The 24,087-nt window shown below is 56.6% G+C and overlaps 1 protein-coding gene across 1 annotated transcript in view; it reads left to right on the top strand.

Moving 5' to 3' along the window:
• Positions 1 to 24,087, top strand: part of ELFN1 (extracellular leucine rich repeat and fibronectin type III domain containing 1) — a 68,629-nt gene that overhangs the window by 21,458 nt on the left and 23,084 nt on the right. Inside the window, exon 2 of the mRNA XM_045075179.1 lies at positions 18,037 to 18,174. The gene's annotated coding sequence lies outside the window, so the exon portion shown is untranslated. The remainder of the gene's footprint in view (positions 1 to 18,036; positions 18,175 to 24,087) is intronic.

Here is a 24,087-nt window from a genome sequence, read left to right as displayed (position 1 = left end):
TGGACATACATTTGGGTTGTTTCCGGTCTCTGGTGCTTACGGACAATACTGTTGTCAGCCCTCTTGTACTCGCCATTTGTGGGACAGATACCCAGCAGTGGGGTTGTGGGTTTGTTCCGATGTTGGATTTCAGTAGCTACCACCAAACAGATTTCAGAAGTGGTTATGCTGATTTTTACAGGAGTGCGCCTCACCTGCTGGTTATCCTAGGTCCTTGCTAACACTTGATATTTGCCTGTCCTTTTAACATGAGCTCTCCTGGTGAGTACCTTTTCATAAGTAGATTGGCCACTTGGATATTCTCTTTTGTAGTGCATCTGTTCAAAATCTTTACCCATTTTTCCCCCTACCGAGCGGTTTGTCTTGATTCCACATTTGTAGAAATTCTTTGTATGTCTATAAACATGTCTATTCTTGATTATGTAGGTTATAAATATCTTCTTCTATCCAACGTCTTGGCTGTTTACTTTCCTGGTTCTATCTTCTAAAGAGAAGAAGTTCTTGGGGTACCTGGGTGGCTCAGTCATTAAGCATCTGCCTTTAGCTCAGGTCGTGATCCTGGGGTCCTGGGATCGAGCCCCCTATCAGGCTCCCTACTCTGCGGGAAGCCTGCTTCTCTCTCTCCCACTCCCTGTGCTTGAGTTCCCTCTCTTGTGGCCTCTTTCTCTCTCTCTGTCAAATAAATAAAATCTTAAGAAAAGAGAAGAGAAGAAGTTCTTGATTTTATTGTGGTCCAAGTCATCCTTCATGGTTAGTGTTTTTCATTGGCTTATAACAAAATGTTTTCTCATTTCAGGTTCTCAAAGATGCTCTTCCATGCCATCTTCTAAAAGCTTTATTGTTTTACATTTGACAGCTAGATTTGTGGCCCAACCGGCATTAATTTTTTAACTACAGCTGGAGGTAGGGATCAAGTTTCAGGTCTTTCCATGTATTAATCCAGTTGATCTTACATCTTTTATTAAAAATACAATTCATTTTTTATGACATCATTTATAGGAACTTAATCTTGTTTTATGTTGGGGTTACTGTAGAGTCCCATGAAGTCATGAGAAATAATTCAGAGAGATCCCGCATGCCCTTTGGCAGTTCCCGACAGGGATGCCGTCTTGCAGGACTGTAGTACAGTGTGACGACTAGGATAGGGACAGTGACACCGTCGAGATGCAGAACATCTCCACTGGCACAAAGTTCCATCTCATTGCCCTTTATGGCTACGTTTAGCTCCCTGCCCCCAGCCCCGTCTCTGATCCTGGTAACCACTACCATGTTCTTTCTGTAATGAGGTCTTTCCGAGTATGCTCTAAAAGTGGAATCATATTCTATATAAACTGGGGATTGGATTTGTTTTCAGCCAAAGTCCCCAGAGATTCACCCAAGTTGTTGTTTTTATCGATAGTCCACTCCTTTTCTTTTCTTTTCTTTTTAAAGATATTATTTATTTATTTGACAGACAGAGATCACAAGTAGGCAGAGAGGCAGGCAGAGAGTGGGAAGGGGTGGGGAGCAGGCTGCCCACTGAGCAGAGAGCCCGATGCGGGGCTCGATCCCAGGACCCTGAGATCATGACCTGAACTGAAGGCAGAGGCTTTAACCCACTGAGCCAACCAAGCACCCCAGTCCACTTCTTTTCTGACCGAGTAGTAATTTCTGACTCAGTAGTAATGCTTTTTTTTTTTTTTTTAAGATTTTATTTATTTATTTGACAGAGAGATCACAAGTAGGCAGAGAGGCAGGCAGAGAGAGGAGGGAAAGCAGGCTCCCTGCTGAGCAGAGAGCCCGATGTGGGGCTCGATTCCAGGACCCTGAGATCATGACCCGAGCCGAAGGCAGAGGCTTTAACCCACTGAGCCACCCAGGTGCCCAGTAGTAATGCTTTTTGACCTTAGCCTCTCCTTGTAGCACACGGTATATGGTAGGTATGCAGGTGTGTGTGCTTTGGAGTAAGCACAATTTCAGTCACTATCCCCAGCGTATAATGTGTCCGAGGGCTGAGAGTACAGATGAACAAGTGAGGGGACCAAAGCATGGAGGGCCACACAGGGAAAAACACAGATTCCCAGCTCAGTCCCTATAGCTATGGTTGCTAAGGAATCCTGCACGTATTTCTGGGTGTTTGGTATAATTGGGATTTGCCAGCCGAACCAGTTGCCCTGGGATCTGCAGAGGGCTCACCCGGGGAGGCCTAGTCCCACCTTTGCTGGTGGCTGGAACCCGGGGCGCCACAGACTCTCAAGAAGTGTGGAACTGGTGGCAAGGGGGAAAATGTATCTTGTTCCTCTATTTGTAGTCACTCTGTTGGATCTCCTAACCATATCGTCTATTCGTGGTCCTCCGAGCCCGCCCGTTTTCCTGGTGGGGCCCAATTCAAAGCCTGTGCCATCGCGTGCCCATTGTAGGCGGCAAGTCTGAGATTCTCAACCTGGTTCACGTGGTCCTGAAGCAGGGCTGGTGGGGGCTGTGGGGCTTTGCTGGTGCCTTAACTTCCGGTTTTCTCCAAGGGATCTCGAGTTGGGGAGAGGAGCTCTTCCCCAAGCAGGCAGGGCTCGGAGGCAGAGCTCTTGAAGTTCCTGGCATCGTGGAAAGGTCAGGGTCAGGGTTTGGAGACTGGGCTCTAGCCCTGACCCACAGCTGGCAGACTGTATGCTTGCCGCATTCTTTGTATATCTGTGATTGGACACGTGGCTCGGCGAGGTGGTGAGTATATAGACAGGTAGATGAATTGGATGATGGGGGGGCGGTGGACTGTGGAAGGATGAATGAGTGGATGGGTGAATGACTAGACGGGTGCATGGCTGAAAGCTGGATGCACCTATGTGGACGGTATAGATAACAGATGCTCCTGTGGGGATCAGGAGGGACAGCGTCCGTATGGACGTCCAGGGGCTGGAAGAAATGGGAGCAAGAAGACTTGGCTGAAAAGATTAATGTTGTCAAACGGCAGATAGAGACCCTGGGCCCCCTAGAAGTGGCTTGCCCAAGCTCACAGAGCCCAGTAGGAGCAGATCGGGGGCTTGACGCCCCCACTCTGCCCCCTGTCCACACTCAGGTTTCTTTCCACCAGCAACCTCCCTGGAGAGGCGGGGTGGAGACCAGGGGTCAGGTCACCGCATGTGAAAGCTGGCAGGGGTCCCGGCACACAGGGCAGGTCGAGCCCCCCACAGGCCAATCTGCAGATCCAGGGGCTTCGGATTCTGGATTCTGGGCTTCGGAGCCCCATCCATGACTACCACTATGTTCTCCGCACGTCCAGTGAGCGCCTCCTGGCAGCAGATCTTCATTCAGCCCCTGCTGTGTGCCTGGCCCCATATTAGACCCCGAGGGAAGCAGAGTGGGTAAGACGCTGTGATCCTGGACATGAGGGGGTTTATCACTGCCCGCTCGGGTTTCTTATCTGTAAAGGGGAAGGTTTGGGGTGTAGGCAGCTGAAGGTTACACTGAGCTGAGATCCCCAGCTCGCCAGACCTCGTCTACCTTGGCTCTGCATCCACGCGCTGGCTACTGGGGCAGGTTTTCTGTGGATATCAGCGGGCCATGGGAGCTGACCGTGTGATGGGAATCCATGTGGACGACAGCCTCCCCCGGTGGCTGTCTTGGCCCCGCACTGGGGCTGCATCTGAAGGCTGGGGCCAGGGAGCCCGGGAAATGTTTAACTTTGAAAAATGGACCTTCACAGCTCATTAGGCCTCAGCGGCGCGGCCCGGTGCCTCGGGCGGCTGGGGAAGAGGGAGATGCCACGGCATGAAATCACTGAAGTATTTAAAGGCCAATTCTGCATTCCTGAGCAGCAGCGTCGGCTTGCTGAGCCCGGCCGTCCTGGGCCCCAGGATGGGCTGGTGCATGGGTGCCCTGGGAAGCTGGGACAGCTGGGGTGGCTGGCGGGGATGGTACTGGGACCAGGGACTCCTATCATCTGTCCCTGCAGGTGGTGACCCAGTCCCAGGTCAGACCCTCCTGGCTCTGTGACCTTGGATAAGCCATGTATGACTCCAAGCCTCAGTTTCTCCACCTGCCACCTGCACTGTGACTTGTGTGCCAAGCAGAGGACAGGAAATGGACACTGCCCGTGAGTGGTGGGCAGGGGGCTTTGTAGCCTCCTGAGGCCGAAGGAGCCTTTCTCCTGGAGGCAAGGGGGCTGGGCGCACCCTCCTCCCCCAGGCTGCAGCCATATTCCAGCTCTCAGCCCTGCTCACTGGACCCGGCAGCCTGCCCAGCCACAGCTGGGTTCTCAGAGGCCCCCTCATAGCACTCTTGCTGGTTGCGGGGACAAGCGAGGCTGTGCCGATCGGGCCCGAGGTCCCTCCCTCTGTCCTCATGGCCACTCACTGTCCACCCTGGGGCAGTGGCTTCTCTCTCCCCAGCTGGGCCAGAGGGCCCTGTGGCCTGGAGGCAGGGAAGGGGAGTGGGTTGTGGGGTGTCTGAGTGGGGCTGAGGCAGCGAAGCAGCACTAGAGCTGGTCAGTGGTGGCCACGGCTGCGAGCCCAGCCAAGGGAAGTCGTGTTGCATGAGCTGCTCATTGTGTCAGACGCAAAGCGGGATGCAGGAGGCGCCCGGGGCCAGGGACCCGCGTGCCGGTCTGCTGCTGGAGGGGCCGCGTTCCACCGGACTCTTGGGGCCCTCTTGGCCCCTCCTCCAACCCCAACCCTCACGGCTCTGGAACTTTCTGGGGGCTCAGCGACCTTGCATAAAGTGAGCGCTTTCTCTGAGCCTCTGTTTCTTTAATTGGAAATGGGGAGAAGCTTCCTGAATCCCTCTCCCGGAGCTGTGGGGATGAAGGAGAAGAAAAACAGGCCTCCTCCCTTTCCCAGCAACCAGAGGGGACCATGGTCAAGGCTATGGGCGTGTGCCCAGCCTGCGCACTCCCGTGTGGACATCTCCGCGGTGGCCGCAGCTCCGTATGAACACAGACAGGTGTGTCCACACACTCCCCGTGACCCGTCCCCATGGCAACCCCCTGCGCAGAGCAGGTGTCTGGGAGACCCGAATTGGTGCTGACAGGTGGGGCCCACGTGACAGGTTCCCCGGAGGTGGGCCGAGCCAATCAGGGGCCCTGGGCCGGGGCTTCAGGAAGATGTGAAGGTGCTTTCCTGTTCCCAGTCAATGCTGCTCACAGACACAGCCAGGAGCCCTGTTTGTAGTCTCATTCTGCTTTGGGGAAAGGGAAACTGAGGATAGAGCCAGCTTGGGGTGGGGGGCCCTGCCTAGCCCTGCAGCTGTGGGCCCCACCCACCTCCCTCTGGAAAGAGCCCAGACTCTGCCCACACCCACCGCGGGCTCCCAGTCTTGGAACTCCCTCCCCATAGGGCCGAGTTTTGCCTCTGCCGTTTGGCTAATTGTCCAGGACCTTTACTGCAAGACCAGGCGGGCCCAGCCGCGCTTCTCCCTTTCTGCCCTGAAGTCCGGGCTCAGCTGGCAGGGTTCCCATGGCAACCGTGGTGCGTCACAAAGGGCCAGGACGGAGGAGGGGATTCCTGGCTTCTCCGTCCTCCGGTCCCTCCTCTGCAGGCATGAGCTGTGTGACCCTGGAAGTGGGTCCCGAGCATTCGCCTGCTGCCCAGAGACAGGACACTGTCCCCCCCCCCGCCCCGACCAAGGATGCCCCCACCTGTCCACCTGCAGAGACCCTCACAGGATCAAGGCCGGCCACCACACTTGGCCGGCCCAGCTGCTCTTTGGCAAGCTTCACCTGGCTTTGAGGGCAGCTGGCCAACACACCTGATCTACAGGGGTCCCATGACCACCCCAGCGGCAGACCCTGCAGGGCTGGAGGCCTTGGAACCTGCCCTTGAGTTTCTTGGTCTCATTGGAACCGACATAAGATTTGTTCCTGAAAAAAAAAAAAAACCTTTTCAACAGACTCTTGCCTCCCTGACGTCTGCCACAAGCCAGGGTGTGGCTGCTGACCACACTTGCCATGCTGGGGCCCTCGGCTCTGCACGGGGACATAAAGGACCCTAGAAGCCAGCATTGGGTCTGTGCCCCTTCCTTCTCCATCAGCATTCTGAGACATTGCAGGTACAGGTTACTGTGAAGGCCATCTGCGTCCCTTGTGTGCTCTGGGTACGCGCAGGGAGGGACCGGCCCTGTGACTTCAGTGCTCACCTTCCAGCCGGGCCGGGCCTGTGACGTGTTGCTGTCGCTCAGTGGGTCCACGCAGATGCTCCTGCTGACATGGGTGCCGGCAGCCTCTGTTCCCTCCATGCTTGTGACCCCGGGCAGAGCTAGTCCACCTGGAGGGGGGTCCCACTGGCTCCATCCAGCCCCCTCCCAATGCCAGCCCTCATCCTCTCCCTTTGGGTTGTACTTTCAAGGGTCATGGATCCAAGTGCAGGGCAGGAATGAGCTCGTTGATACACGTCTAGGGCAGACGCTGCCCGGAGGCAGAGAAAGGGATATGGCTCTCCCCACCACCACCCTCCTGCCCCCCAACATGGCCCCTGCTTTTAAAGCCTGGCTGGTATTGGCTTAACTGGTCCCCATTCACTCACCCACAAACATATTCCCCAGCAATAGCCCCAGGCCTAGGGGCTGCAAGACAAAGTCCGTATTCTTATGAGGTATGCGTTTATTGAGCTCCTACTGTGTGCTAAGCCCTGAGCTAGTGTAGACCCCGGGGCACAGCCATGGAGGAGAGGGCACTGCAGCCGGTGGGGGTGATGTGAGTGAGGGAGGAAGGGAGACAGATGCTAGAGTGATCGGGCTCTGCAGAGGTCCCCTGGTTGGGCAGTCTACCAGCGGCCATTGTGAGGCTCCTTGAGGTGGGGCAGCCTGGGAAGACATCTTGGAGGAGGTGGCATTGCACCCCCTGACACTCAGTTTGAGACCCTGGAGAAGCCATTGCCCTTCGTGACCTGGGCTCGCTGGCAGGGGTAGGGAGAGTGTGCTCCAAGCTAGGGAGAAGGGGACAAGGTGGCCTTCCTCCTGAGGTATAGAACAGAGACACTGCCACCATTCTTGGCGAGAGAGATGCTGAGAGTCAGGTTCCAGAAGGGGTAGGGACTGTGTCTCACGCCTGCATTGCCACCCGCGGAACGCAGACGAGGCTTTAGACAGTCCTAGGACAGCTGTCTCTACCTCCCCCTACCTCCCCCGCTGGAGGTTATCCGGGCTGTTATTGGGGCACACGGATGGACACCAACCACAGGCCTCTCTGAGCTCCCGCTCCTTCCACAAGCTGGAATGGGTGGCCCCAGGGGTGCAGGGAGTATCTGGTCGGGGTTCCTATCCCAGCTGCCCTCCCACTGGCCTTGGGGCCTCTGACGCTATTACCTTATCCATCGAAAGGATCCACAGTGAGAAGACAGTTGGCCCGGGGACACATCTGTGAAAACCAGCATCTGCCAGATATGCAATATTTTCCCTATGATTTCAGGCCCTTTTCAGGGGTGACCCCCCCCCAGCCCTACCCGTTCTTCTGGGACTACGTAAGGCATTTGTCATCTCCGGTGAACCACTTGTGGATCTGGGAGCAAGGGCACCGTGAGGAGCCTGTGGGCCTTCCCACGGGGCACCATGTCCAACAAGGAGGCAGCCGGTCTAGTGAGGGCTTCTGAGCAGGGTGAGAATTGGGAAGGCAGCGACTTGTTCCTGCTCCTCAGTTTCCCCACCTGTAGAATGGGTCTCAAGAGAGGCCTCACCCCCCTGGGGTCGGGCTGGTGGTAGATGAGAGATGAGACTTGGGCGGTAGTCAAGGTCCCCGACGGTTGCTGCCACCCTCATCACCATCAGCGCTAGCCTGGAGGTCAGCTTGGAGGCGGTGGGCAGAGAGACAGGTGCCCAGGCTGGCTGGATGTGGGCTGGGGTCGAGGCTTCAGTGCTGGCCTGGACGGCCTTTAGGAGGGGACAGGAGGGGGTGAGGGTCATGGCAGACTCCCAGACCTGCTTCCTAGGGGCTTTTCCAGGGTGCCTGCTGTGGGCTCTGCTGCGGGTTTCATGTCCTGTGTGCCTACAGTGCAGTATCTCACCAAAGTTTTACCCAATTACAGTCCAAGGGGACCTCAGCCTCATTTCAGCAAACAAGAAAATTCTCAGCCTCATTTTCGCGTCTCTAATAAGCACGTATCGAATTTACGGCCTTTACATACCACCGGTGAGGCGAGTGCCTGCTGAGAATTCCCGCCTCAGGTTGCTGTGGTCTCTTTTCCCTGCTCGCGCCCCGAGCTCCCTCTGACTTTGCTCGGCAGGTCGGCACGTGGGTCGCGTCGGAGGAAGGGTCCGGCGGCTGTCCGGGTCCACAGTGCGCCGGTCAGCACAAACGCAGGTGATTTGGGCCAGGCGTGTAAATATACATGATAAATAGTCTGTTACTTATTTTTTTATTTCAGAAGGGGTCCCCGTATTTCTTCCCTGAAGGAGGTTTGGAGACGCTGCTGCAGGGTGGAGGCAGGAGTCCTGGTCTGCCGCTGGGCGCTGAGCACGTCTACGCTTTGGAGAATGTCCTTCTGGTCTTTTCTTTCTTTCGACACGAGAGTTTGTTACAGTGTCAGTATCCATCTCTCCTTTAAAAAACAAAACAAGGGGCACCTGGGTGGCTCAGTGGGTTAAAGCCTCTGCCTTCGGCGCAGCTCATGATCTTGGGGTCTTGGGATTGAGCCCCGCATCGGGCTCTCTGCTCCGCGGGGATCCTGCTTCCCCCTCTCTCTCTCTGCCTGCCTCTCTGCCTCCTTGTGATCTCTGTCAAATAAATAAATAAAATCTTTAAAAACAAAACAAAACCCTTGTAAGAAATCGAAGTGCACAGATAAGTTCCCGAACCGCAGGTTACCGCTGAACACATCTTTGCAAGGTCTGACCAGCATCCCGGTCCGGAGGCAGAACGGCCCGGCCCCCGTGGAAGCTTCTCGTTCTCGTGCCTTCCCGGGCCAGGCCCCTCCCCGGGCAGCCATGGTGTCGGCTCACCAGCCACCTTCTGTCCATCTCTGTGTGGAGTCGGACGCTATGTGCTCTGCCTGGCTTTGCTGGTGACATTCACTCGGCCTTGTGGGTTTCCCGTCTTCACTGTGGCGTGGTCCTCCCAGGCACCGAGATACCCACTCTGGGAAGGAGCAGCCCATCTCCCACGGCTGGACACTGAGGCTGTCCGAGACTGGGCTGCCCGGGATAGCCTTGCTAAGAACCTCCTTCCTTGACCATGTGTGCATATGGGTATATGTTTGTGTGTCCGCCTGGGAGCGGACTTGGTGTGTCCGGTTGTTTACTGACCCTGAACGATTTCCCAGTTGCAGAATATCCATCAGCATTACCGAAATGGCCGGGCTGCGTTCAGTAAGGCTGTGCTGCAATTGATTTAGTCATTCTTCTGCTCACTTAGGCTGCTTCTCACCTTTTCTCCTTTTCTATAATAAGTGGCCGTGGAAGTCTTCGGCCATACATTTTTTTTTTCCTCTATGGAGTTATTTCCTTATGAGAGTTTCTTAGGAGGAAGACTGTTGGCTTGAGGATATGAGCTTTTCTCCTACACCCCATGGCTTTTACAGTATGTACAGGAGAAAACAGAAAAACCTCCAGGAAGATAAGGAATGATTATTGAGAGGACATCAGTGTCAAGGGGAAAGCAGAGAGAGCCCGCCTAGCACTCCTCCCCGATCGCAGCCCTATTTGCATCCCGAGCAAGGCAGCCGGCATCCCCAAACAGTTTATCCTGGCTCGGCCCGTTTTTGACATTTACATAAATGTGTCCGCAGCGTACACAGTTTTACCACCACCTTTTGGTCGACATCATCTGGGGACGAATCCTAACCCATCCCGAGGTGCTGTCTGTCCCTCCTCATTGCTCTGGAGTGTTCTGTTCCAGGACTAGCCCAGGATCGTCGTCCCCACTCTGGGGCCAGGATGAGCCTCTCTGTGTCTCTTCTGCGCGTGGGCCACCGAGGCAGGTTTACACCAGGGAAGGGGATCGCCACCGTCCGGCTGTGCGGCTTCGCACCACCCTGTTTCCCAGCACAGGGCACGGGGCTCTCACCTTCCCTGACGCACCGTGTCGCCAGGCTGTGGAAGCTTCTCCGTCTTCCCGGCTCATGAAGTTGAGCATCTTTTGGGGTTTGGGTTTTTTGGCTGTTTGGAGGTCCTCGCTTATGAAGTGCCATTTCAAGACCTCTCCTCATCTTGTTACTGGGGTGTCTGTATTTTATTCATTCACGTGTAGGAGTTCACAGATTCCGAGTGAGAAAGCAAACATTCTCTCCGCATGGAAGGAAGACATCCACCTTGTAACGTTTGTGGCCTGCGGTTTTATTCTTTTTATAGTGTATTTTTAAGAGCAGAAATTCTTCATTTGTGCACAGTAAAGTTTATCCATATATTCTTGTGCGCGTAGGTGGGAAGAAGTCCTTCCTTGCCTCCAAGTCATCAGTGTATGTTTCTGTGTCTCTAAAATACATAGTTCTTTTCCCGTTTGGGTCTGCAATCGACCTGGGATTGATTCTGCGTGTGGTGTGAGGTAGGGGTTCAAGTTCATTTCCCTCCCCCCACCCACACACAACCTAATGATTGGACTGTCCTTTCCTCGCGGGGCCTCCTTTGTCACATCAAGGGTTAATTCCTAGGTCAGTTTCTGAGTTTTCTGTTTTGATCCCTGTGTTCATTTGCCCAATCTCCTATGAAGACCACACTCTATCACTGCAGCTGCATAATAAATCATAATTATCTGATAGAGTGAAGCCCCCGCTCAACATAGTTATTTACGGCTAGAACTCGGAGAATCAGCTTGTCAAGTTCCATGCAAAGAAAAAAAAAATCTGCTGGGATTTTGATTGCAGTTGCTGTGAGTCTATGGATCAATTTGCAGTGTTGACTTTTTAATAAATGTTTATTTTCTACTTACTGCAGATGTATACACATCCAGTCCCTGTTTGTGTATGGGTTTTATACCCAGCGCTCTAAGTAAGCCCTCTTATCCATGACTGTATTTAGACATTCTTTGGGATTTTTTTTTTTTAATGTACACAATTGTAGCACCTGGGAAGAGCTACAGTTTTCTTTCTTCCTTTTGAAGGCGTATCATTTGTGTTTCTTTTTCTTGTCTTACTGTAGTGGCTGAGACCACTAGCAGAGTGTTGGAGAGAAGTGGTGGTAGTGGGCATCCTTGCGTCATTCTTGATCTCAAAGGGAAAGGCCTAGTTCACCATTTGGCGAGTTGTCTGCTGTAGGCTGTGCTCCTTTTATAAGCATTCAATTGGTATCACTGAATGACTCCCAAAGAATTGTGCCGTTTTCAACATAAGCTTACCAGCACTGGGTATTATCTTTAGAGTTTTTTTGTTTTGTTTTGTTTTTTTGTTTTTTTTTTTTTCCTGGAGGGTTGGTTGGTTTTTGTTTTTCGATCATTGTTTCTCTGATGAGCCTAAATGGTGTCTTACTGTATCTCTTTTAAATTTGCATTTTCCTGATTATGCAAGAGGTGGAACATTGTCCTACATATTCATCAGCCACCTGTGTTTTGTCCTGGGCTTCGCTTCCTCCCTCCATTTGTTGATACATTGTTGGTGTTTCCCTAACAAATCTGAGTGCGTTCTTTACAGAATGAAGATAGGTGTCATTTCCCTGTCACATTTGCTACAAATGTGTTCCCGGTGTATGTTGTATCTCTTTTAATTTTTGTTATTTTTCTTATGCTCCCTTTCCTTACTTTTATATGGTCAAATCTGCCTCTTTTATTTTACAATTTATTCTATTCCTCCTGAGCGTGGAAGGCTTGTCTCCCTCCTGAGGACTGAGAAGTATTGAATTCTGTTTTCCTCTAGCTTTTTTTTATGGCTTAATATTTCATATTTAACTGTTTACTCCGTCTGGAGTTGGTGGGGCTGTGGGGTGTGAAGCTGGGAGTTAATTGCTTCTGCTCTTTACCAGGGGAAGGGGCCTCATTTGCACTTCCAAGTCTCAGGGCTCTGGCTTCCCCACATCTAGGCTGAGCGGGAGGAGATTAAAGGGAGGAGGGAGTCAGCCCCCGCATGCAGCCAGCCCTGGGACTGTGGTGCTGTAATTACCTTCGGGACAGTCCCGTCAGCTGCCTCTGCCTCTTTTTAAGTCGAGAAAGCAGAGAGCTGTGAGCCCAGTTCAGCAACATCCTAGGGCAAATCTCTTAACGTAATTGGGACTCAGTTTCCTTATCTGTGAAGTGGGCATACTAATGACGCCCGTCCGCTGGGAGTATATGTGTCGGGTGCGTCCTGCAGAAAGCAAGAGGTCAGGCAGCCCTGTCCAAATCCTGGCTCATCTGTGCGACCTTGGGCATGTGATGACACTTCTCTCTGGGCCTCAGTTTCTCCATCTGGAAACCAGAGTGACAGTACTGTAGTTGCTCCTCGGGGGGCCCTGGGCCATGTGTCTGGTTCTTAGTTCTCCAGCAGCTAGGCATTGCGGGGTTGTCACTGCTGCTCACCTTTGGGAGAGGGTGAGGAGCGTCTTTGTGGGGAGGGGGTTTCCAGTGTGGTCTCTGGGGAGGGCCCTGGCCCAGCTGTAATGGGGAAAGGAGAGTGGGGGTGGGGAGAAGTGGCATGGCACAGAAGGCCCCTCCTCTTGCAGCTCTAAGGGGGTGGGGCATGCCCCCCCCACTTCCCTCCTTACTCCCCCAGCTATGGGGGGATGGGCACGCAGAGCCCAGTCTCTTCTTCCTGATCTGGGCAGAAGTAGAACACGGTGGCACACACACACAGTGCCCGCCCTCCACAGCCACACATGCCCGGATAGCCATGCACACATATCACAGACACACGCAAGCCTGGACACACACGCACAGACATGGAAACACATGCACGGATAGACCCACCACCTATGTAGACTCACGGGTCAGAAACACATGTGCTCTAATACACAGAGGTGCAGAGACAGTGCGCCCAGCACACATGTGTGTGCACGTGCACACAGGCCACGCACACACCAGGCATGCATACAGCCATGCACACAACACAGGCACATGCACACATACCAGGCACACATATACACACATGTGTGCACCATCCCAGATGCATGTGTGCACGTGGGCACACACTCACACCAGGCACACACACACACACAACACATGAACACATGTGTACACAAACACACCAGGCACACATGTACATGCATGCACGCACACCCCGGACACACACGTGCACACACAGTCACACTAGGAACGCATGCACACATGCACATGCAGTGCATGCACACACCCAAGACACATGTATGTGCACACATTGCACACACCAGGCATGTGTACACACATGTGCACACACATTGCACACACCAGGCATGTATACACGCACACGCACACACACGTGCACACATGCATGCATGCACAGAAGTACACACACACATACACACGACGTACGCATATGACTGGCAGAGCTGTGCTCCGGGCCACAGCTGGTTTTCAGCTCTCCTGCTCCCATCATGCCTCTGCCTCGCCCTTGCAGACCAGGGCCCTCCCTGGGCAGCTCCCACTCCTGTCAGCCCTCACCTGCCCCCCTGCCCCGCACAGTCAGGAGCCTGGCTTGTCCTCTCTGGCACTTCAGTTTTTGAGGTGATGCGGATGGCCTTCTCTCTTCTCCTTGCCTCCCCCCCCCCATCCCCCCTTCTCTTCTTACCTCTCCTCCCTCCTGGCATTCACTTTGTAGGAGACACGGCAGGGGTGGGACCTGGGGCAGGAAAGGCCACCGAACCGTCTGCACCCAGGGGCCGCGAGAGCCCATCCAGCTCCCTCCGTAGGGGTCTGCACATGCTCACGATTATCATGAAGATCTGGGACCGGCATGGGACCTGCTCCCTGTGCCTGACCTGCCACCTGGAGCCTTGCAGGGGTGGGTGGAGGAAGGGCCCATTAGCCTCCCTCAAGACCCCTTGGGATGGAGCAAGGTCACTGGGGGGCAGAAGTGAGCTCAGGACTGGCTCTTTCACCATAGCAGCACCATAGGGGTCTGCTTGGAATTCTGAGGAAGACCCAAGAAGACCCTAGACAGCTAGGCTTGCCTGCCCAGCCTTCCCACTTGCTCCATGGCTCCCCTCTAAGTGGGAGGATTCCCCCCCCCCGCCCTCTCCCCCCAGCATTCCACCTCCAGGTGTCAGTGCAAGTCCCCAGCGCACAGTAGGGGCCTCACTAATGCTTCTGAATGGCAGGCAGGGGACTTGAGTGGGTGTATCACGATTGCTGAGGGCCTGTGTGTCCCAGGCTGTGGGCTCTGCTGGCCTTCCAAGGCTCCAGGTCCCCTTAGGCCTGCTGGAGTTCTTGGCCCCAGTGAGGGCAGCCCTACCTGTCCCATCAGGGCGTTGGGGAGGGAACATTGGACTTGGGCCCCAAATGATAGGGATCCAGCTGTGGGTAGATCTGGGAGGAAGCCTTCCAGGCTAGGGGGTACCTATGCAAAGGTCCTGAGGTGGCCACATGCTGGGGGAGGAGGAGGGATGTGTTGGAGAAACAGAAAGGCAGAGGAGTGACGGAAGGACAGAGCCTAGAGGAGTGAATGGTACAACCTGAGGTTGGTAGGTGGGGTGGGGCCCCTAGGAGAGCCCCAGGGCACCCAGCAGCACCCTCATTTCCCAGGTTGGGGCCTGGCTCCTCAGAGGGGAGGCCGAGCCAGGTAGTGGGGCGAGTCCGACCCGACCTGGGATGGGCATCTTTCTGCTCGCTGGGGTTCCTCCCTTGCCCAGCCTTGGTGGGTGGTGGGGGGCGGGCTGGAGACTCAGGGGACCCCGTGGGTGGGGCAGGCACAGCTGTGGGGAGCCCAAGCTGCTGGCATCAGCAGGAGCCCCTCCTCCTTACCTCGCCAAACAATCATTGCACAAAATATGCAAATGGTATAATTACTGTTATTTGTTTTGCTGATATAAGTGTTTGAAATGCAAATGTCAAGTTTGGGCGCATTCATTTTCCCCACCCCTCACCCTGACGTTTGCAAGTCTACTGTTCAGCCCTGGAAGCAGGATTTGGGGCCCCCCCTCCTGCCTCTTCCTCCTTCTCCTCGGAGGCGACTGCTCCCCCGACAGCGACAGCAGCTCCCTCTGCAGCCTGAGGGACACCCAGGCATCCCACTCAGTGGTGTGTAGGGGTTGGGGGAGGCCTTAGAAGGGAGACCTCCCATTCCCCTCCCCTCCCCTCCTTGCTGTGTGATCAGGGGCCAGTTATACTTGGCCTCTGGGAACCTCGGTTTACCTGTCTGTGTAATGGGCCCCCCCCCCCAGCCTCCCGCTGAGGTGTGTCTGATCGCCGTGCTCTCTGGCTCAGGAGTAATTCTATCGATGGGTTTGGGCCTCAGTTTCCCATCTGTAAAATCCTGCACGGATGTGTTCCCAGCTGTCACGTGGAGACATAGGGCTCCTGGACGGGTGCACCCCCAGATAGCATGCAAAAGATGTGTGTGTGTGTTTTCCAGGGTGGGTCCCTGCCTGTGGCTCCTCCAGCCCGGGTGCTCCCTGAGGTTTCAGGGCTTCCAGGCCAGTGGGTTCTGACAAGCCTGGGCTTGTGTGACCCAGTGGGAGGTACCCACCATCATCCCCATTCAACAGGAAAATCTGAGGCATGGCCTGCCGGGGTTTGTGGTGGTCTCCCTCATGAGCGTGGTCGGATGCCAGCTCTGTCTAGTGCCTGGTTCCTTTCTGGCGGCTCCCTGCACCATGAGGCCTGAGGGCCGGCTCCTCCTTTGTGGCCTCAGCAAGCCGCTCCCCCTGGAAACCCTCTCCCCGATCTGCCTGCACCTCGCAGCCCAGGGCCAGGGAGGCCCCCTGTGTCAGATCACCAGCTTCACCCGAACCCCACCCGCCGCAGATCCCACATTATCGACAAGGTGCTGGGACCCCTACGTTTCCAGCTGCATTGCCGAGTGAGGTCTTAAAAGCTCTCGGACCGACTCGGTTCCAGGAGGAGCTCAGCCCCAGAGAGGAGCGAGGCTTCCTGCCAGGCCCTGCGGGTCGCCGGGGCTCAGGGCTTGTGCCAGGGATGGCACCGAGAGATGCCCTGGGTTGGGCCGATGAAGGTGAGAGTGGGTGTGATCCAGGGGCCGGTGGGTCGGGGCGGCCCACGCGCGACCTGCCAGCCCGGCCACACTCTCTGGACTCAGCCCCTCCAGGCCGCGTGCCGGTGGTGGCGGGGCGTGGGTGGTGGGCTACCACCTGGATCCAGCCTAGAGCCGGCATGTGGGAGGCCTGGGGTCCAGTGTGCCCGTGAGGAAAGTGGAGGGTGTGTGTGCGTGCACAGGCGTGCGTACACATGTGTGAACAAGCACGTGGGATCCCAGGGGGTGCTCGTGGACAGTGAGTTCTCTAGCCCAGGCACCTAGTCCTCGGTTCTGAGAACACAGCCCACTTGCAGGCCACAAGGCACCTCCGCGCTCAACTGGTTTCCACTCACACGCGCGGTGCCCCGGCTCATGTTCCACCTTCCCAGCTTTGCCCTGAGGTCTGAGGGTGGCCAGGAGCCCGCATCCCAGCCCTTCCCATGGCCCGCCCAGGCTGCAGCCACGCCTTGTGGTTCCAAAGCAGTTTCCTTGTGTAAAACCTGGGATTCTTGGCAGAGTGGGGCTGGGCATCCCGTGAGCACTCCAGAAGCTTGCATCCCTGTTCCCCGCCGGCTTCACTCATGGAGCGGCTGGGGAGGCCATTTTCAGGCTCCCAGGCCCAGGAGAGGAGAGCAGGCCCTGGCCGGGTGGGCAGCAGGGAGAGGGCCATCCCGGCAGGTGACCCATGCGGGCAAAGGCCCAGGGGGCAGGAAGGAAGAGGCGTCCAGGTGCCTGGGCCCTGGGCCTCAGCCTGGGGGCCTCCTCTGGGGCCCTGCATGCGGAGAGCGCGCTCATTCTGTCCCAAGCACCTTTTCCAAGACAGGTTTGCCCTTATTAGCATATTCAAACGCAGTCCATTATTATTTCAATTAGCTGTTAGGTAATTAGCTCTAATTGATGAGCATTCCCCCACCTCCCCACATATTTTTTGGTTATTTACATCTGCTTCTAAACCACAATTTCAGGTAATTACGTGCCACTCACTCAGACGTTTGCGCGTGCGCACACATACACACACACACACACACACACACACGCACGCACGCACGCACCCACCAGCTCTTCCTCACACCATGGGTTCTTTCTTGCCTTCCAATTCCTGCTCCTGGCCCAGGAGCCTGGGGGTTCTTGGCAGGGGTGGTTTGCACAGCTGGGGCAAGGGGCCCCTCTGGCTCCTGTCCAGGCCCTCCTGAGGGTCACCACCTGGCCTGCAGGGCCTCAAGGGAGTCCCCTTGTCCCGAAGGTGCCACCTGCCCCCTCATCCCATGCTGCCACGCGAGTCGTCGGCATTGTGCCTCCGGGTTTGGTCTGACACTGCACTTTTGTGCTGTGGCCTGGGGCGTGGACACCATTCCCAGCCTCCGCTTCCCTGTCTGCAGAATGGGGACACAGTGTGCAGGAGTGTGGCTGAGCGGGGCATGTATCCAGGTCCACAGTGAGCCTGTGCGCGGCTGCCGGGCCTGCTCCAGGGAAGGAAGGGAGCAGGGAGGGATGCAGCCTCATGGGCAGGTGGGGGAACCAGTGGTGGGCGGACTCACTGGGCCAGCGCGAGCCTCGGCTTCCTGGCTGGTGCCCTCCCATGTCGTCGGGGACCTGGTCTGGAGTCCTTGCCCTCTGCTCCCAGCAAGCACTCGCTTGTGGCGTGGAGGTGGGGCCTGCAGGGAGAGGCCTTGCCCTGGGTCTTTGTGTAGCCCACCTCCTTGGGGGGTGAGGGGGTCAGGGAATCAGAGCTGGTCCCCCACACACCTGGGCTGCAGCAGTTGGGGGACCCACCAAGTGGGAAACAGCAGCTGTGACCAAGGCCCCTCCACCCACTCCCCCCCACCCCGCCCCGCCTCCCCCTCCCAACCCGTCTGACCTGCCAAAATCTTGCCTCAGGCCGTGTTCCTCTCCCTGCCCTCTGCCCTTGGGCCGTGGGCCTCCGTGGTGTTGGTGCGCACGTGGAGGCCGACTCTCCTTGCATGGGGCCAACAGGATGGATGTCCCCGTGGCTCCTGCAGATGGGATCTTGCTCAAGCTGCGATGGCTCCCAGCACCCTTCTCACCAGCGTCCTATTCTGTCTCCCTGCAGTGGCAGCTGCCTGGGTGTCCATGTGTTGTTCCTCTGGGTCCTGGAAGGTGGAGAAGACGTGCATGACCCCCGCAGGGAGGAGCCCGCCAGCCTATACTGCCCCGGTGTGCCGTGTCGCCGCCGGGCCCTAACCGGAAGGTAAGGGGCGCTCTGGCCCATCCGATGCGCTCAGCGTGTTGGGGGTTGGGGGGAGGCCGGTCTTGAAGACCTGTGTGCTGGGGTCACAGTGCAGGCGTTGGGGGAGCCAGGCTCAGGGTCAGGCTCAGCTGGTCCACGGAAACAGAGGTCCCCACATGGAGCTGCTGCCCAGCCGACGGGGCATTCGGGCCGAGGAACGGGCCACTTCAATGTGTGCACAGTGGGGTTGGGGCTCCACCGTCCCCCCTGGTGAGTTGGGGTGCCGTGTGGGTTTCATCCTCTACCACCTCACGGTGCTGGGCGCCGTGCTGTGTGCTTCCGTTACATGTTGAAGGCCAAGTGTACGACGCGCCGTGTATTAATAGGGACTCAGCCCGTGTATTTGAAAAACAGGGTCTCCTATGGAAAAAGTGACCCGGAATGCCGACTTGAGCGCCTCAGGAAGGGGAATCGGGCAGCCTTCAGGTGACACAGTGGGTGTCCTCGCGGCCTGGGGCGCTGGGCGTGCCCAGAGTTAGCTTCCTCAGCACTGTCCCAGGTCACAGAACCCCTCTTGCCCCCTGTGCATTGGACTCCGCCGTTGGGGGCCCTTCCTGCAGGGCTGGGACTGACTTCTGTTTGCAAACCCAGTTCTGGCGCAGGTGCTCCTACCCGGGAGGTGGCCCGTCTGTTGGAGCTGGGTTGTCCTGGCTCGCGTGACCAGAAGGGGGTGAGTGACTCAATACCTTGAAATGTGTGTTTTAGGGTTTGGAGTTTTGCGACATGTTGCTTGCCTGCTGCATCCGGCCACTGCAATCGTGATACTCAGGCTCTTCTAATTCTGATGCACCGAGAGAAGAGAGGGAGCATTTGGGAATACAGGGCTCTGTCCTTGGTAGCAGGGAGGAGCAGAGACTCCTAGAACTTCCAAGGGCATGCCTTCTTCTGTTGGTGTCTTTAGCAGGCTCCCCAGCCTTCTCCGTGGCTTTAGCAGGAGATTTCCAGGAGGGGAGTGCCGAGGGGGGAGGAGAGCCCCCCATGAGAAGAAAAGCGGGGCGTTTTGGGCAGAGGGACTGGCTGGGGAAGCAGAGCTGAGGCGGGACAAGCTTAGTATGTGTAAGGTTCACAGGGAGACCAGGCTCGCTGGAACCTGTGGGTGTGGGAGCCACGGGGTTGCAGGGCGGACAGGGGCTAGGTCACAGGGCGGGTGAAGCTGCCTGGTCAGGTTCCTCCAGATGTCCACGGAGTGCCTGCCATCTGCCAGACACTGTGGAGCTAGAGACACACATCCCTCTAGGAGCGCCGAGTCTAGAACGAGGGAAGGGGTGTGAGGTCATATGGTTCATTCCATGTGACGGCTGCGACCCTTCAGCGGACATCAGGAAAGCCTGGGGTGAGGGGCTGGGGTCTGAACCCATCCCTGCCTCTCATTTCATGGGACAGTGAACAGCACCTACCCCTCCACAGGCCTCAGTTTCTCTGTCTGAAACATGATGGTATCCCCAAGGACCATCCTGAAGGATGTCCCCTGAGGCTAAGAGTTGCTGAGAGGGCAGTGTGTGTGGTCTGGGGTCAGGGTCAGCTCTGACCATGCCAGGACACAGAGACTCATGCAGCAGTGGGGCAGGCAGGCCACCACAGGCTGACAGCACCCCTCAGAGGTGCTGGGGCAGTTGGGTCTAGGCTGGGCGGACTTGACGGTGCTGACCCCTGGGCATGGGCCAGCCAGAGCAGGATTTTGGCCAAGACTCCTGACGATAGCCCTGTGCTTTCCCACCTCTGTGCATTTGCATAGAGCACCCTGTCTCCCCACTCTGCCTGTCCTTGGGGTGGTATGGGTGTCCCATAGACCCTATTCTGATGACTTTTGCATGTAGAGTTTTGAAAGTCACCTACTACTTCTGACCTCCTGTTTCTTATCTGTAAAGTGGAGTAATAACCTCTCCCAGAAGGTGAGCATTCAGCAGGACGTGCAAGTTGCTCGGTATACAGTAGGCAGTTAAGAAATTCTGGTGGTTATGCCCCCCTTTCTGAGCACAAGACAGCAGAGTCTCAGGACGTCATGTCCGAGCAATGTTTATTCTCTGCCTTCTTCGAAGCCCACGCTCAGGCTTCCCTGAGTTGGTCCCAGGTCCCTGGAGCCCAGGGGGAGCCCGGCGGGGCTCAATCCCCCCATCAGCCCCAGACCCTTGCGTCTCTGTCCTCTCCCTCACCTCAGGGCCTCGTGTTCTGCCCCTCCTGAGCCTGGCAGGTGGCAGTTGCTGAGCGAGTGTGCGCCGAATGAATGGAAGGGTGTTTCCCAGCCTGGCCCACCTAGGAGGCAGGTGAGAGACCAGATGGCCTGAGGCTCCTGCAGGGTCCGGCAGAGGCATACGGACACCACACGGCGGTTCAGGAAGGTGGGTGCGGGGCGCACTGTTCCCGAGATCCTGCACAGACACAACGTTTTATCATGCGGCGAGTTGCACTTTCTCAGTTCTATTCCTGCCTCCCTCCCTCCTGGTCCTGAGGCCTCGTCCCTGGAAGTTGCTTTACTGAAGCAATGACTAAGAGGCCAGAAGGAGGCTTCTGTGTGTTCTGATGACCCCAGGTGACCTGCTGGCCCCAACCCAGCCCTGGCCCTGGCCCTGTGTTCAGCACCAGGGACAGAGCCACGGCCAGCCCCACCCTGGGCCCCTGGGTGCCGTAGAAGGCATGCTGGGAAATGGAGTCTGGGGGCTGGGGGTCAGCAGAGGCAGAGCCCAGCCTCCACTGTTAAGACCCCTGCCCCCAGGCCTCAGTCTTCTTCTCTGGGAAGTGGGGGTGATGCTTTCCCTAGCATAGGCTGGCATGACACACGGGGGACTTGCCCAAGGCCACCCACCTTCTCCGTTGCAAGTCCTGCCCCTCCCCCAGCCTTCCGACAGCCCCCCTTCCCTCCCCCCTTCCCAGAGCAGAGTTATTTATCTGCCTGACGGTGACAGGAGGCAGTGGCTGGAGTTAGAGCTGCTGTCGGAGATCAGCTGGCGGTTGCAGAGCAAACAGCCCGAGCTAATTAGCAAAAGGTCACTCCAGCTGCTCGAGCCCCGCTTCTGAAGTCAGGCCTTACAAGTCGGGCTGGAAGGAACCTGGGACTTTGAGTTAGTGGCTTGGTTACCAGGACAGCTTCAAACCCCTGGCCACGGCTCATCGCCTGACTGCCCAGCCCACGACTCTAGGCTTCGTTCGCCTAGAGATTCCCAGCACCAGGGGTCCAGCCGTCTGCCCCCTGCCCCAGGCTGGACAGTCCACAGACCCTGTGTCCCCAACCCATGTTGGAGGGTGGGCCTCCCCCACAGAGCCCAGGGGCAGACTGTCCCCAGCGGTGGAAGTGTGGGGCTGGGCAGTAGCCGCCCATGTGCCCCCACATTCCCTCTGTGTTCTGACTGTTTTTCTTTAAGTAAATTCACTTTTAAAAAACTTAAATAAATACATTTATTTAAAAGGGGAGTTTTATAGCACTACTACAAATGGAAAACAAGCCTCCTTTGCCATAAATAGAATTCATAATCATAAAAATAAATTCAGTGGAAACAAAACAACGTTATTAAATTCTAGTTGGATGCTGTAGCCCAGGGGAGGCTTGGAGCCCAAGGCCTGCTGTTGCTTTATTAAAAAGGGAGAACAGGAAGTGTGCAGAGGTGTTCAACACTTACCAGCCCCAAACCGAGACTTTCTTTTTGATGTAGTTAGAAGCCCTGAAAAGAATTACATTGAAGGTAACTTTCTTCATAAAAGAATTCAGCATTATTTTCTGTTGCATCAGCCAGGGATTTGGTTTGGCTGCATGAAACGGAGACCCTGTCTTATGATTGAGCCCTGCATAGGGGTTTTCCTTTCTCATGGAAATATAGGATGGCTGTAGTGTTGGTCCACAGCCCAAGGAAGCTGTCAGTCATCATCCCACATAGACTTCTTTTTAGACATTCTTAGCATTTGTCCTCATGGTCTCGAGATGGTGGCGGCTTCTCCAGCCATCATGTCTGCATTCCAGGCAGGAAAAGCAGTGGTGAAGAGAAAGGAGTGTGCTGGCTGAGTCGGTTCCTTGTTATCAGGAAGATCATGGTGGGCACTGGAGCCTGTGCTCTCACCCACCATGGTCCACTGTTGCCTCACGGACATTCTCACTGAAGAGTTTGCCTGTTGGCTCTATATTGATGTGCTGTCTGTCATTTTCCAGGCAGTAGACCCCGGCCGTGAGGTCACATGCTGGCATCTGTGGAAAGAGTCACGACCCATCCCAGGACACCCTCCTGGGGCCTCCCCTTCCCCCACACCTGGCTTCTGCTGCCCACAGTGGGCCCAGCTCAGGCTGGACCCTGTGCTGTCCCCACTACCCTTCCCTGTCCTCACCACCTGTGGGGCGAGGTGGGGGGTGTTGCTGGAGAGGGTCCGGGCTCAAGCTGCCCACCTCTGGGCTGCCCTGGGAAAGGAGCAGCCCCTCCCTCCCCCTCCCCCTCCCCCAGAGCTCTCTCGGGGTCCTGGTTCCCCGTTCTCCCTCTCCAGCCTCCCTGAAGCCCCTTCAGAGGGTTTGGTCTCTCAGCTGGCAGCCCAGCAGGCCGCAGGGCTGCATTTCTGCTGCTATAGGTCTTAATTTGTTTTCTCATTTCCCTGTGGAATGCGTATCCTGGGTTCCTGGCTCTAATGAGCAGGAGGAGTGGGCGGGCCTCGGGGTGCCTCCCGCCTCTGGCCTCTCTCTGGCTTGCAGGCCCTGGGGACCCCTTCTCTGTCGGCGCAGGGCTCCTGGCTCGGCCCCTCCTTGCCACAAGCTTTGCTTTTCGGCCTGAGCTGCTTCTCGCCTCCTCCCGTCATAGATTTTATTCCTGCCTCTGGCCTTTGACCCCTATTTTTGCCACCAGTGCAGGGGATCCCACTGCAGACCCCATTGCTAACCAGCTGTGCAGTCAGGGGCAAGCCACTTAGCCTCTCTGTGTTCTTTGTGTGACAGGGACCACAGCAGATTTTCCTCAGATCTCTGATAAAGTGAACGAGAGGCGCCCCGCCTGTGCCTCTCCTGTCCTCTCCCACCAACTCCGGCTTTGTGGATGTCCACGTGCTGCACACATGTGTGTAAGCATCTCTGCGTAGGTGTCCCCGTGGCCCTGGGGGGCTGGGGGCTGCGGTGCCTGTAGCCATCCTGCCCTGTCCCCCGGCTCCACGGGGTCAACGCCAGGGACTCACAGCGGCCTGGCGCCCCAGCCTGTGGACCCTGAATCCGGCATTGGAAGTGGGTCAGGGGGTCTGCGGAGAGGGGGAGGGTCTGGCAGGGAGGCCTGGTGCGGCCATATGGGGTTGATGGGAGAGAGGCTTGGAGCAGCCCAGAGGAAACAGCAGACAGGGACTCACAGCGGCCTGGCGCCCCAGCCTGTGGACCCTGAATCCGGCATTGGAAGTGGGTCAGGGGGTCTGCGGAGAGGGGGAGGGTCTGGCAAGGAGGCCTGGTGCGGCCATATGGGGTTGATGGGAGAGAGGCTTGGAGCAGCCCAGAGGAAACAGCAGACAGGGCTGTTTCTCACAGTCATGATCTGATACGGAGGGACGTGGCCCAGAGCTCTGGCAAGGCTTCTCTGCCAGGATGAGGGGGAGGGCGCAGCGGGCTGGGGGAGGTCTCCCTTCCTGAGCACCTACTCTGCACAGGCTTTCCATCCTAGTCCAGAAGACTCTGCACCACCTCCAGTACTGGGCCTTCCGGTCCAGGGGCCCTGAACAACTGCCCCAAGGTCTGCAGGTAGAGGGAGGTCGTGAGTCCTGCCCAAGGCATGTGCCTGGGGGGTCTGACATGCGCCCACCTTGCGGAAGCATCTGGGCTCTCTGATGGGGAGGAGGGTACACAGGGCTGCCTGCAGGGACTCTACTCCAGGCTGGCCCTCGCCCTGGCACACAGACGTCCCCAGCCTGGCCGCTTGGCACTGGGCC

This window comes from Mustela putorius, unplaced genomic scaffold (genome assembly GCF_011764305.1).
Source record: "Mustela putorius furo isolate JIRA1106 unplaced genomic scaffold, ASM1176430v1.1 tig00000139_pilon_pilon_pilon, whole genome shotgun sequence".
NCBI classification, from domain to species: domain Eukaryota; kingdom Metazoa; phylum Chordata; class Mammalia; order Carnivora; family Mustelidae; genus Mustela; species Mustela putorius.
Note: the sequence above shows the minus strand (reverse complement) of the source record. Positions and strands in the feature narration are given on the sequence as shown.